This window comes from Loxodonta africana, chromosome 1, assembly GCF_030014295.1.
Source record: "Loxodonta africana isolate mLoxAfr1 chromosome 1, mLoxAfr1.hap2, whole genome shotgun sequence".
NCBI classification, from domain to species: domain Eukaryota; kingdom Metazoa; phylum Chordata; class Mammalia; order Proboscidea; family Elephantidae; genus Loxodonta; species Loxodonta africana.
This window is the reverse complement of record NC_087342.1, coordinates 110,979,933-110,990,386: the sequence shown is the minus strand read 5'-3', so window position 1 is coordinate 110,990,386 and position 10,454 is coordinate 110,979,933. Positions and strand designations below refer to the sequence as shown.

The following is a 10,454-nucleotide window of genomic DNA, read 5'->3' as shown; positions in this document are numbered from 1 at the left end:
TAACCACTACTCCACCAATGTTTCTAAATAGCAATTGTCCCTGGGTGGGCTCGAACCACTGACTTTTGGTTAACAACCGAACGCATTAACAATTTTCGCCGCAGAGACGCTGACGTAATTCATAAAAAGATTTTTTTTTAAGCGTATTTTCTTTAATCTCTGGGCTGATTGGTAGATGGTTGAATTTTTTTAAGAAAATAAAACAGAAACTATTTTTTAAGAAATGAACCATTAAGGTTCATTTAGGTTCAATACATGCAGAAACAGGATAGGAACAAGCCATTATAGAAACTAACACTTTGCATTATTTTTGCACGTCCAGTACTTGTCTAGCAAAGAACAAGAATGTGTGAATATTGTCCACCAGTTGGCTGATTGAGAAGAGCTGTGCTCTACAAAGTCCTTGGTAGCCTAAACTTTTAATTGGACACTGAAAAAAAAAAAAAAAAACAAACTACTTGCAGTAATCAGAAAGTTCAATATCATAAGTAAGAAGGATAATAAGCAAGAAGACTTCAGAAAGCTATATTTATCTGAAAAGACTAAATTGGCTTACTAGGGAGAGTAAAGTGAATTACCAGCAAACGTTTCCCCTGAGCACCTGGCTCCCATTACTTGACTCTTTGCAGCAAAAGCAGAGAACTCTTTCCTTCTCTCCAAAGTGACTTTGCCCCCCATAACTTCAAGATGATGAAGAACACGATTGCTTATCTTCTAAATTTCCCTCTGTCTTGTCTTGCTATTTTATCAATATTTTTTCTAACCTTATTATTAATTTATATTTTATTGTTTTCTTCCTATAAGCTACCTCAACGCCTTTGGGGAACAGCAGAGATATTAGCGAAGAAATAAATTATAGTAAACAGGTTAAATAAATACTAACTTTGACAATTTTTCCATCATCAAGATCCTGTAACACAATCTATTAGCTCTGTTTCTCAGTAGACAGTTCTTCATTTCCTATCTTCCTAACCAACTGCTGTGGTGGCTTGTGTCTTAGTGTGCAATTACCAACTATAGCACTAGTGAATAAATGGAGTCAACCTCACCATCATGGTTGATTCCCCCTCCTAAATCCGTTCATCCGTTTTTTTCTTAATTCACAAAAGTAGGAGGTCTAGTTGAAGGCCATGGAGAGGGTCATCCTGGCCACTGGCTTCCTGTACTGGAAGGGTGCAAGCATTGTGACCCACCAGCCTGTACATCTCTTACTCTTCCTCCACTGCTCTTGAACTCTGGGGCTTAGGTAGGAGCTAAGGATCAGGTCGAAACTCAACAGATAGGTAGTCATCACAAGTAGTACTGATAAAACCAAAAAACCAAACCCACTGCTGTCGAGTCAATTCCGACTCATAGTGACCCTATAGGACAGAGTAGAACTGCCCCATAGAGTTCCTAAGGAGTGCCTGATGGATTCAAACTGCTGACCTCTGGATTAGCAGCTGTAGCACTTAACCACTACGCCACCAGGGTTTCCAGTACAAATAGAATTGAAAATTAAATGTGTAAGAGTTAACAAAGCATGGAAGGAAGGTATCCTTATCAGCACATCATAGGATAAACTGAACCACATTTCCAGTGAAAGATGAGGAAAAAAATCAAAGTGGAAACAAAGATCATTGCTATTGACTTTGAATCAGAAGATAATTATTGGAAATTGGTGTTCCAGTAAACAATGTGAGAATGTCAGATTAGTGTCCTGCATACTTTTTGGATCTTCCTGACTTGTATGGTACAATCAAGAAAGTGGTAAATAATAATGGCGTTTCTATTTGTAAAGTAGCATGATCAGCCTGGCATGACAGAAAGTTCTAACAGGGCCATTTTGAATATCTCTTCTGCTAGTGAAAAGTGCCCACTTCCTCAGCTGACCACCTATCAATAAGGCTTCTGTAGACTTCTTCTCTCAGTGCTTCCCTACAGAGTATAGAAGCAAGGCATCTCCAGGCAGGGTATCATGCCATTCCTCATGCCACAAAATTGACTAAGATCCCAAAGCCAACTTTGGATAACCCCTCTTCAGCAATATCTGTGAATCTACAATTAGAGCGGTTATCCTGCAATCCCAAATCAATGGATATCCTGCCTATTTTATCATGGGATCAATACCCTCATCCCCTTCTTCTTGAATTTCCATAAAACTTGACATGATTACAAAAAAAAGTCAATAAGGGTTGATGTCTTAGTTATCTAGTGCTACTATAACAGAAATACCACAAGTGGATGGCTTTAACAAAAAGAAGTTTATTCTCTCACATTCCAGTAGCCTAGAAGTCTGAATTCAGGGTGCCAGCTCCAGGGGAACCTTTCTCCATCAGCTCTGGAGGAAGATCCTTGTCAACAGTCTTCCCTTGGTCTAGGAGCATCTCAGCATAGGAACCTCAGGCCCAAAGGATACACCCTGTTCCTGGCACAGCTTTCTTGGTGGTATGACATCCCCATGTCTTTCTGCTCACTTCTCTTATATATCTCTAAAGAGATTGGCTTAAGACACTAATCTTGTATATCTTACCAATGTAACTCCTACTAATCCATCTCATTACATCATAGTGATAGGATTTACAACACATGAGGAAATCACATCAGATGACAAAAAGGTAGACAATCATACAACACTGGGAATCATGACCTAGCCAAGTTGACAGATATTTTGGTGGGACGCAATTCAATCCACGAAAACTTGCCACCTGAAGAAAGTCAAGCAGATACATTGACCAGAGCATCAAGTAACTTGGCCAGGTGCTCCCACTTATGCTTGTTCATTCCAAGGCACCACTTTCTCCTAAATCATCAGTTGTCCATACCAATAGTTAGTAACCTGGCTAAAAGTTGTCATGTTGTTGTTGTTAGATGCCATCGAGTCAGTTCCGATTCATGCTGACCCTTTGTACAAAAGAATGAAACACTACCCGATCCTCGGCCATCCTTACAATTATAGTTATGCTTGAACCCATTGTGCAGCCAATGTGTCAATCCATCTCATTGAGGGTCTTCCTCTTTTTCACTGACCCTCTACTTTACCAAGCATGATGTCCTTCTCCAGGGACTGATACCTCCTGACAACATGTCCAAAGTATGTGAGGTATAGTCTCACCATTCTTGCTTCTAAGGAGCATTCTGGTTGTACTTCTTTCAAGACAGATTTGTTCATTGTTTTCTCAGTCCATGGCATATTCAATATTCTTCACCAACATCGCAATTCAAAGGCATCAGTTCTTCTGTCTTCCTTATTTACCATCCAGCTTTCACTGCATAGGAGGTGATTGAAAACACCACGGCTTGGGTCAGGCACATCTTAGTCTTAAAGGTGATATCTTTTTTAACACCTTAAAAAGGTCTTCTGCAGCAGATTTGCCCAATGCAATGTGTCTTTTGATTTCTTGACTGCCACTTCCATGGGTGTTGATTGTGGATCCAAGTAAAACAAAATTCTTGACAACTTCAATCTTTTCTCCGTTTATCATGATGTTACTTATTGGTCCAGTTGTGAGGATTTTTGTTTTCTTTATGTTGAGGTGTAATCCATACTGAAGGCTGTGGTCTTTGATCTTCATCAGTAAGTGCTTCAAGTCCTCTTCACTTTCAGCAAGCAAGGTTGTGTCATCTGCATAGCGCAGCTTGTTAATGAGTCTTCCTCTAACTCTGATGCTGTGATCTTCTTCATATAGTCAAAAACTTCAAAAGCTGTCATATTTGGGAGGAAAGCAGAAGTTGCTTTTTGGGGTTCTTGACATATATATTCAATATTAGCTGTACTTTTTCTGAAGTGTAATGTAAATACTCATATTATTTATAATAACACAATAAATAGCTATATTGTTTCCAGATGATCCATTCATATGAGTTCCTATCTTTGACAGTAACTGAACAGTATAATTGTTATCAAAAGTGATGATGGATAAGGCAAGACCTAAAACCAAACAAACCAAAGCCAGTTCCTACTCATAGCGACCCTATAGGACAGAGTAGAAATGTCATAGAGTTTCCAAAGAGCGGCTGGTGAATTTGAACTGCTGACCTTTTGCTTAGCAGCCAGGATCTTGACCACTATGCCATCTAGACAAGACCTAGGTGGGGAAAAAAAGGAGCACAGAAAAGGCAAAATAGGCCATATGGGCTTTAGTATTAGCAATTAGCTTTTTAAAGCCAGAAATTTTCTCCCTCTTGTAGGTACTGATATAATTGGCTTTTAATAAAAGATGTTGCTGTTGTTGTTAGGTGCTGTTGACTCATAGCGACCCTATGTACAACAGAATGAAACACTGCCTGGTCCTGGGCTATCCTCACAATTATAGTTATGCTTGAACCCATTGTTGCAGCCACTGTGTCCATCCATCTCATTGAGGGTCTTTCTCTTTTTTGCTGACCCTCTACTCTACCAAGCATGATGTCCTTCTGTAGGGGCTGGTCCCTCCTGATAACATGTCTGTCTTAGTTATCTAGTACTGCTATAACAGAAATACCACAAGTAGATGGCTTTAACAAAGAGAAATTTATTCTCTCATAGTCTGGTTGGTTACAAGTCCAAATTCAGGGTGTCAGCTTCAGGGAAAGGCTTTCTGTCTTTGTCGGCTCTGGAGGAAGTTCCTTGTCCTGAATCTTCCCCTGGTCAAGTAGCTTCTCAGGCCCAGGAACCACATGTCCAAAGGACGTGCTTTGCTCCTGGTGCTGCTCTCTTGGTGGTATGAGGTGCCCAACTCCCTGCTTGCTTCCCTTTCCTTTTATCTCTTGAGAGAGAAAAGGTGGTGCAGGCCCCACCCCAGGGAAACTCCTTTTGTCTTGGATCAGGGAGGTGATCTGAGTAAGGGTAGTATTACAATCCCACCCTAATCCTCTCAACATAAAATTACAGCCACAAAATGGAGGACAACCACACAGTACTGGGAATCATGGCCTAACCAAATTGATACACACATTTTTAGGGGGACATAATTCAATCCATGACAACGTCCAAAGTATGTGAGACGAAGTCGCACCATCCTCACTTCTAATGAGCATTCTGGCTGTACTTCTTCCTATTTAATAAAAGATAATATAATTAAAAACAATAAAAAGGGTAAACTTGGGAGTCAGGCAGATCTGCCACCGTCTAGCCATTTAAGCCTCAGCTTCCTCAGTAGGCACTCAATAAATACGTTCCTTTATGCTTTCTTCCTTCAACCAGACAAAAATCTAGATGAATTTTTTTCCGAACTAGCAGAACTGCTAATCACTACACTAATTAGCAGTTCCACAAACTACACCTTAGAATGGAGGATCAAACTATGTTTTGCATTTTGTGGTGGGCTGAATAATGACCCCTCCATACAAAGATGTCCTTGTCCTTATCCCAAAAACCTGTAAATATGTTACCTTGCCTGGCAAAAGGGATTTTGCAGTTGCGATTAAATTAAAGGTCTTAAAATGGGGAGACTACCCTGGATTATCTGGGTGGGCCCAAAGTAATTGCAAGGATCCTTTAAGAGGGATACAGGAATCTACCTCAATTGGCATAACATAGTTTAGTTTACAAGGAGAAAAATCTCGCAGTGTAGTGGTTAAGAGCTATGGCTGCTAACCAAAAGGTCAGCAGTTTGAATCCACCAGGTACTCCTGGGAAACCCTATGGGGAAGTTTGACTCTGTCCTATAGGATTGCTATGAGTCGGAATCAACTCATCAGCAATGGGTAGTTTATAAGGAAATGTTCTACATTCTACTTTGATGAGTAGCATCAGGGATCTTAAAAGCCTGTAAGTAGCCATCTAAGGTACTCCACTAGTCTCACCCCTCAGGAAGCAAAGGAGAATGAAGAAAACTAAAGATACAAGGGAAAAATTAGTCTGAAGGACTAATGGATCACAACTACCACGGCCTCCACCACACTGAGTCCAGTACAACTATTATGGTGCCTGGCTACCACCACTGACTACTCTGACAGGGATCACAATAGAGGGTCTCAGGCAGAGCAAGAAAAATATAGAACAAAATTCTAACTCACAAAATAAGACCAGACTTACTGATCTGACAGAGACTGGAGAAACCCCTGAGAGTATGGGCCCTGGACACCCTTTTAGCTCAGTAGTGAAGTCACTCTTGAGATTCACCCTTCAGCCAAAGATTAGACAGGCCCATAAAACAAAACAAGACTAAAGGGACACACCAGCCCAGGGGCAAGGCAAGAAAGCAGTAGGGGACCCAAGGTCGAGAAGGGAGAATGTTGACACGTCATGGGGTTGTTAACCAATGTCATAAAACAATATATGTACTGTTTAATGAGAAGCTAGTTTGTTCTGTAAACCTTCATCTAAAGTACAACTAAAAAAAAAAAAAGACTGATTCAGGAGGGTGAAAGAGAGAAGGAAATATGGTGATAGGAATACAGATAAGAGAGAGAGATTTGAAAATACTATACTGCCAGCTCTGAAGATGAAGGAAGGGACCCCCGAGCCAAGGAATGCAAGCAGCCTCTAGATGCTGGAAAAGGCAAGGAAAAAATTCTCCCCTAGAGCCTCCAGAAGGAACGTGACCCTGCCGACACCTTGGTTTTAGGATTCTGACCTCCAGAACTATGTTTCTTTCTGTTATTTTAAGCCACTATGTTTGTGGTAATTCGTTATTACAGTAGAATAAGAAGTGGATACACCTTTCAACACTATTCCACTACTTCCACTAAAAGAATTCCACATGGGATGACGCAGCATTCTACATGGCTGGTGGTAAGTTCTTTGGAAAGCAACTGGCAATATACATCAAAAGACTAAAATTGTTCGCATCCTTTGACCTAGTCATACCCCTTCTAGGCATCTATCCCAAAGAAATATCCAGAAATTTAGACAATGTTCAAACTGGTACTATTTATAATAACAAAAAAAAAAAAAAATGGAAATAACCTAAACAGCCAATGATACGAATGTGGCTTATAATATAAGTTATTTAGCATGTAAAATATGTATGAAACATCGTGCAGCAATTTAAAACATATATTCAGGGAAGGTAATGATGTTGGAAAATAATTATGGGAATAATAAGTAAAATAACAATGCAGACAACTGTATGTACTGTACATCTTTATTCACATTTTTTTTTAATTCCACATAGGAATAAAACAACTGATAGGAAATAATGACAAAGCGTAGAAAATAGTTACCCTCTAGTTGTTGATTGGTGACACAAAATGATTCAAAACGGCTATTTCAGAAATTTTTCTATAATGAGTAACAAATACGTGTTAATTTTATGGTCATAAACAAAAATAAGTCTGACACTGTGTTGGTAACTCACGCAAGCTGAATATAAGCCCAAAACCAGGCCAAACCTGTTGCCATCGAGCCGATTCCGACTCATGGCAACCCTATAGGACAGCATAGAACTTGCCCCATGGAGTTTCCAAAGACTGCCTGGAGGATTTGAACTGCTGACATTTTGGTTAGCAGCCATAGCACTTAACTACTACATCACCAGAGTTTCCAAGCTGAATATAGAGGACTGAAATATATATTACATATATGTGTGTGTGTTATCATCCATGTTTTAATTATACACAGGAGGCAATAGTTCACTCTCCATTAAAGGATCAATACCTTATTTTATGTATGATTAAAACTTTGATCACAATTTTAGAATAGCCTACCCTGTATCCTCATGTCAAGGAAACTGCAGGCTTTAATTTATAGTCCTGTGAGACTTTCGACTTCCCCTTGCTACCCAAATTCAATTCTCTAGCACTTATGTGTCTCCTATACACCTAGAGATACAGGACTCAGTTCTGAGAAAAGAAGCTATGAGAAAAATGAAACCACCACTGACTCCTTAGGGTTATTTTATTTGCACTTTCTGAGTCATTTTGATTCACACAGGTAAGAGTCAAGGTTTAAATTAGGCAGTTTCAGGCTGGGCAAGTTATACTGTTCCTAAAATGGAACATAGTGAAAGGACGTGTGACAATAGTGTAAAATGACTCATCATCAGTCACAATTAGACTTTCTCAATCGCCTGCCAAGTGCTGAACAGTCCTGAGCTCAGGGTTGTACAGCCTCTGCTATAAAGGCTTCTTTGACTTCTGGTAATCTTCCTCAGTTACTGAAAATTATTGATCCTGTTTCCACACGTCTCAGTATTAATCGGCTCCTCCTCAAGTGTCATCATGAACGCCAAGGGCCAACTTGACCTGTTAAATAAGCAGAGTTGATTCCTATTAATATTTTCTCTCTTCTAAGTTGAAGAGTTAGACACCACCAACTGAGGCAACTTTTAATTTGTTCTTAAAATAGGACAAACGTTTCCAGATGACCCATTCATAAGAGTTTCTATCTTTGACAGTAATTCAGCAGTATAATTGGTATAAAAAGTGATGGTGGACAGGGCAATACATAATTGGGGGTAAAAAAAAAGCACAGAAGAGATAAAATAGGCCATATGAGCTTTGGAATCAACAGATTTAAATCCCTAATCTTTTGTTTCTTAGCTATTTACACTTGTCTATAAAAATGGAAATAGAAAATATAGATGTTTATTTCTCAATAAATTCCTCTTTAGAACGAAAAAAAAAAAACTTTTTCCCTAGCACTCCACTGCCATCAAGTCAATTCCGACTCATGGCAAGCCTTTAATATAACACGTAGAATATGCAGCCCGTATCCTTGAAGCCAACTCATGAATGGGTATTTTCCTACTGATACGTAAACTTGAGTTTGCAGTACTGTCTCTGATGATGTTGTAGATGTGGTATATGGATAGTTTTATTTGCTTTCTTTGTTGATCTTTATTATTTAGGGGACAATGAGTGAAAAGATTCATGTTAACACCAGCACTTACAAGATCTTAATATGTATTAAGCTCTAAATAAATGTTAGCAGATATCGTTATTTTTGATAGCGGGTACGTGGGAATCTGTAGAATAAGAACAGGAAAAACTGGCTTCTTATGTGTAAAAATGAACTGAATTCCTGCATATCATCATAGTGTACAAAGACAGACTACAGATCAAGGGTACCCAACCTTGGCACTATTGACATTTCGGACTGGATGACTCTTTGTGGTGGGGGCTGTCCTGTGTATTATAGAATATTTAGCAGCACCCCTGTCTTCTACCCACTAGATGCCAGTAGCTTTGTATCTACAGAGAGATGGTTAAAAATGTCCCCTGGCATTTTAAATGTCCCCAGGGGGCAAAATCGCTCTCAGCTGAGAACTACTGCTATGGATTGATTAAATGCCTGAAGGTAGAAGAAAATCTTTGTGACATAAGAGTACAAAAGAATTTCTTTAAACAAAACTTCAAAAACACGAACATGACATTGGCCAATCTCATGGTACCACCCATGCTACTTTGTTGACAGGCTGGAAAGGAACAAAAACTGAATCAGAGGTACCAGTTAGTAGGTTCTTGAACTAATTCAGGAGTCCAAGATCACACAGCAGGCAAATGGTGGAGCCAGGTTTCAAATCTGTGTTGTCCTACTTCAAGTGCAGCTTCTTTACTTCTACTTGGTAAGTTTCTAGAGGGTTAATATACAGAATGTTGGAGGCTGGTGAAGGACCTGGGCCCAAGAGAATTAAGACTTTTCAGGTTCTCCTGAAATAGGTTATATGATCACATTCAGGTTCTAGACTTTGAGATACTATAAAGTTGTAAATAATCAGAAAAATTGTCATGTAAAGATCCAGGCAAAATGTGACCACATCTTTATACCAACAGGAAGGGTCCCATGGCTGATGGACAAATTGGGCTTTTCCAATGACTAGCAGAAAATCAGATTAGAGAATGGGAGTAGGGAACCCTATGCTTTTGAAGGTGTGTCATAGAAAACCTGGTGGTGTAGTGGTTAAGTGCCACGGCTGCTAACCAAAGGGTCGGCAGTTCAAATGCACCAGGTACTCCTTGGAAGCTCTATGGCACAGTTCTACTCTGTCCTATAGGGTCTCTATGAGTGGGAATCGACTCGATGGCACTGGGTTGCGTCATATCAAATGGAAAGAGGGAGGATGTTCTTGAGACCTTTGGAAGGGGGCTCATATCTGAGATGTAGGCCCTGTTCAAATCCCGCAGCCCACAACCCACCTCTCTACTTACAGGGACCTTCCTGGAGCCTTAGCCAAAGAGAGACCTTTATGACCTGGAAGAGGGTGGACTCCTTTATTCTGTCCTGTGCTTGTTCTGCTATCCTGCACCTCTACTGTGTTGTGTGGGCATAGACAAGTCCTCTTCCTATAGGAAAGAATTAGGTGTAGCTTCCTGTTTGAAACAATGCATTTGAGGCTATGTACATTAAAAAACAGTTGTCTGTTGAGTCGACTCTGAGTCATGGCAGCCCCCTGTGTGTTGGAGTAGAATTGTGCTCCATAGTGTTTTCAACGTAAGATTAAGAAAATGTCAGTTGTCCATAACTAAGATTGTGAGAATGAAAGTCTGATAGACTTCCTGGGATAAGGTTTGGGTGGGGCTAAAACTCCCCCAGTCACCCCTTGGCTGGT

General features: G+C 39.9%; 1 pseudogene; it reads left to right on the top strand.

The window, feature by feature from the left end:
* Positions 1-1,130: 1,130 nt before the first annotated feature.
* LOC111749468 (very-long-chain 3-oxoacyl-CoA reductase-like) lies at positions 1,131-2,139 on the top strand (annotated as a pseudogene).
* The last annotated feature ends 8,315 nt before the right edge of the window (positions 2,140-10,454 follow it).